Source organism: Chinchilla lanigera, unplaced genomic scaffold (assembly GCF_000276665.1).
Source record: "Chinchilla lanigera isolate Chin_1 unplaced genomic scaffold, ChiLan1.0 scaffold00069, whole genome shotgun sequence".
NCBI lineage: Eukaryota > Metazoa > Chordata > Mammalia > Rodentia > Chinchillidae > Chinchilla > Chinchilla lanigera.
Window position 1 is genome coordinate 2,168,496 of NW_004955470.1, and position 4,568 is coordinate 2,173,063.

General features: G+C 49.6%; 1 pseudogene; it reads right to left on the reverse strand.

Moving 5' to 3' along the window:
* Positions 1-2,931: 2,931 nt before the first annotated feature.
* Positions 2,932-3,551, reverse strand: LOC102024554 (annotated as a pseudogene).
* Positions 3,552-4,568: the final 1,017 nt, after the last annotated feature.

Here is a 4,568-nt window from a genome sequence, read left to right on the forward strand (position 1 = left end):
GGGGGGAAGGGGCGAGCGCAGCGGCAGGCAGCCTGGTTACCCCGAGCAGTTACCCGAGCCGGGGCCAGGGGTGCGGGGGGCGACCTCGGGAAGGAAGGAGAGGGGGCTGGGAGCCCCAGCGCGGGGCCCGCCGAGGCCGGTCCCACGGGGCGGGCAGAGGGAAAGCGGAGGGGGCTGGAGAGAAGCAAAGGGACAGGCGGCCGGAGGTGGACTGGGAGAGGGGCACTGGGCTCGGGGCAGGCCCGGTGTCCCCACACGGGCATGGGGTGAGGGGCGGCAAGGCGGCGAGTGGAGGGCGCCGGAGGCAGCCCCTACACCCAGAGGGGCCGCGGCGTCCTGCACTCCAAGCTCTGCCCACTCGGGAAACCCTGGCAGCAACGCTCCCCCAGGCGGTGCCCACGGGTGGCAGCGCTTGCCGCCGAGCCCGGAATCCCTTCCGCTCCCCGCTGAACCCCTTGGGGGGGGCACTCTTCCGAGGGGCAACCGAGGGGCGTGGAGGCGCGGACCGCCGCCAGAGGAGGGGTTCCAAGAATTCTCCAGGCGCCGAGAACGGATCAAAGGAAGTGAAACTCTTAGAAGGAAAATAGTATCAGTGGAAAAAATGCAGAGCGACAGCGCAGATCCACAGCCTAAGATGTAGGGGGTCGGCGGGAGAATGCGGCGGCAGAGAAAGTGAATCACGGCAGAAATGCACTGTTACTAATGACCGCGACACTACCTTATAGCCGTGTGAGACTTTCTCAAATGGAGCGCCCTTACAATGAATGCATTTCAGCCGGACCACGGCTTTTCTCTGCTCAAAACTCCCCAAACTTTCAAGCCTACCCGCTTCCTAAGAGTCAAAGTCTTGCTGGTGGCCTACAAGGTCCTAGTGACCTGATCGCCTTTCCTCTCTGACACGCTGACGTTTTCAGGCAGCTCTTTGCCTCCTATGCCGCTGGCTACTTCCTGCAGGTTTGCCTATAAGAAGAGAACCAGCTCAAATGGATGTGGATGGTTTATCGCTTGCACTGAGACCAGAAACAAAAACCAGCGTGGTGTCAGCTCCATGGCACCAAACCAGAGGGACCTATGAACAGACCGCAAGAGCCGTGGGTCACCTGTTACTGAGCTGCAGACCTTAAACAAGAGCCAAGTAGTGTTACACACACAGGAGCCTGTGGCTGTATCCCCGGCAAAGGAGCACATGGGGGCTGAGGTGGAAATTCCTGCACGCAGTGGAGCTTGGAAGAGGGGAACTGCCTTACAGTACTCTCTCACAAGCAGGGTATCTGCCTGCCTGCTAAGGGCTCTCCACAAGGCCTACCTGACCTTGCTCCACGGGGAGTCGCAAGGCGGTGTACCAAGCCTTGGGTCAGGCAGTGGTGACTTCTTGCATTCAAGGTCCAGGTACAGACCAGCAAGATCATCAGGACATTTTGGCAAAGCTCTAATGATTTCCTTGCTGATGCTCACATGTACCCAGTACTCTGCCACCTTAAGAATATTTTTTTCAGGGGCTGGGGATTTAGCTCAGCGGCAAAGCGCCTGCCTGGCAAGCACAAGGTTGTGAGTTCGGTTCCTGGTACCGGAAAAAAACCAAAAAAAAAAAAAGAATATTTTTTTCAAACTTAATGATACATTTTATTTACAAAACAGTTTGATTCTCTTGTTGTACCACAATTGTGAAACATGACTCTTAAAAAAGAAGTAACTTCTCAGATTCTGGGGAACTACTTTTCAGCAATCAAGGGATTGGAATTCAGGTGGTTTCTGTCTTTTTGAGAGATATAACAGCAGCTCTTGTGGGTGCTGTGTGTCTGCTTTCAAAATAACAGTGAGCACCCTCCCGAGTTCTCGAATAGGCAGATACCCGCAGTATATCGATGTTCGTGACATGATTGAAAAACTTCTCACGCTGGAAGTTTCCTTGCTGGCAAATCTTATTGATAGCTTTCAAGAAAAGATTCTGTCCCCATGGCCACTCGTGGCATAGCAGTGTGATCACTTTGCCCAATGCCATGTCATCTCTGTTGTCAGTGACAGCTCTAAGCTGAAAACAGGCCAACACCAAATGCAGGCAGTATGGATAATCGCTTTACTGGTACAGGGCAGAGGCTTCAGGTCAAAACCTTCCCTAAACTTAGGCTTTGCTTTTGAAGGATTTTGCTGGGATTTTCCTCCATCCTGAATGGGTAGTACCATGTAGCACATCAGACCAAGGACTTTCTCACAGAGAACAGTGTATTACCACTGTGTTAACGTGTATCTATCCAGTGTATCACCATAGCTCTGGCTTCTTTTCTGCATCTTCCTTTTACATCTCATTCCAACAACATTCAAAACCTTCCTCAGCTGGGCATGGTGGCGCACGCCTGTAATCCCAGTGCTTGGGAGGCTGGGGCAAGAGGATCATTGTGAGCTCGAGGCCAGCCTGGGCTACAAAGTGAGCTCAAGGCCAGCCTGAACGGCATAGTGAGACCCTGTCTCAAAAAGACAAAACGAAACAAAACAAAACAAAAAACCTTACTCAGCTTCTCCCAAGGGTCCATAATCTGGGATGAATTTTCCTTCAATCCTTCTACCACATACTTGTGGGAGCTAGGTTTGCTGGGCGATGTTAAATCTGATGTACCTTGGGCACCTTGATACTGATTTTCTATTTGAATAGACCCAGTAATATAGTTCATATAAAATCCAGCTGCTGTATTCAACTACTGATACAATAAATTGGCTAGTAATCAAATGTCACGGTTGTTAATTATTAAAGAAAGCTGGGCGTGGTGGCACATGCCTATAATCCCAGCACTTGGGAGGCTGAGGCAGGAGCATCGTTTCGAGTTCAAGACCAGCCTGAGCTACAAATTGAGCTCAAGGCCAGCCTGAACTGCATAGTGAGACCCTGTCTCAAAAAGGCAAAAAAAAAAAATTATTAGAGGAAGTACAGCACAAACAAATTATTTTCTTTTCGGTGCCAGCAACCAAACCTTGAGCTTGCCAGGCAGTTGCTGTGTTGCTGAGATATATCCTCAGCCAACAAATCTTTTTCTAAAGCATTAACAGTGATTCTTGCTCTTCAAGAATTTCAGCTTCTAATAGCACCTCCCTGAGGCCAAACCCATCTTGTAGCACTGTTTCTAGGGAAGCGCCTTAAAAGTATGAACAACATTTCTGATCAGTCCAGTGTGTGAGATACTGTTCTGTAACCTTTAGTACCGTTTCATACTGGATCCAGCCAAGAAGAGTTTCAAATAAACTTCTTGAAAATTGGGTTTGTTTATCCTGTAAGTCATTCCTACATGCTGATAGAATAATGCTGATTTTTCTCCATACCACTTTCTGCTCTAGGGAATTCACAAACATGTTGGGGATTGAGAAGCCTTCCTGCAGTGACGGTCTGGTTCACATTCTGCTTGCTGCTGTACATCTCATATTGGGTGTTAAAGTCAGCCAGGTAGAGGGTGCAGGCCGTGATCAGCTTCCTTGGCTTTCCACAGGTCTTGGACCACCAGCTACTGGGTTAGGGTTAGACTTAGGAACTTACTATCACCCTGAGCCGACCTGAGCCCCATGAGCTATCGTGGTTGGACCTTTGTCTGTTGGAACTGCCATTGCCTGCCAGGAGCAGGAATGCTTTTTATTTTTTATAGATGAGGTCTCACTACCTTGCCCAGGTTGGCCTTCAATTCATGGGTTTAATTAACCCTTTTGCCTCAACCTTCCAAATAGGTGCTACTGCCAGAGTGTGCCTCTGTCCCTGGCTACAAACTGAGTTTTTAATTGAGGCCCACTTTGTGCAGTACTGTTCAGGTACTCTATTGCTGGGTGACATACTGCCCCAAACAGAGTGGAAATAAAGCATCGCCCATTAGATTCATGGATTTTTGTGAGTCATAGATTCGGATAGAGCACAGGGAGCTGGATGGTCTTTGGTATCTGCCCTGGGACCTTGGCTCAAATGGCTGGCACCTCGAATCACCTAAAGCTGAGGTCAGCAAAGCAGAGCTCGAGAGTCTATGGCCTATTTCTGCACATCGGTGTTACTGGACCACAGCCATTCACATGGGTTTTATCTATGGCTGCTTCTGTGCTATAACAATAGAGTTACTTGTGACGGAGATTCTGTGGCTCCCAGAGGTGTATGATACAGCCCTTTACAAAGCCAGCCAACCCCTGATGTAAAGGTTCATTCATATCCCTGGCGGCTGCCTGCTCTGGGAGTTGGAGAGAAAGGCTGGAGGTTGCTGTGGATAATTGAGGCTCATCTCTGGCAGCCTCTCTGAAGTTGGAAGCCTTGCAGAGCAGCTCAGGGCTCCAAGAGCAACCATACCAGTGAAGAAGGTGGAAGTGGCATGACCTTTTAGGACCTAGCCTCAGGGGTCATATGTTTCCACTTGACCATCCTCTCTTGGAGGAACCGGTCACAATCCTGTCCTCATGGGAAACAGCCACAGACTCTAACCTCTTGATAACTCAAAGGTCAAAGAATTTGCAGCTATGTTTTAAAAATCGCACAAATACCAAAGTGAACTAACATACGGGATATTGTATCTATAGTTTTAACTTCATACTTACCGTGTATCCAAATG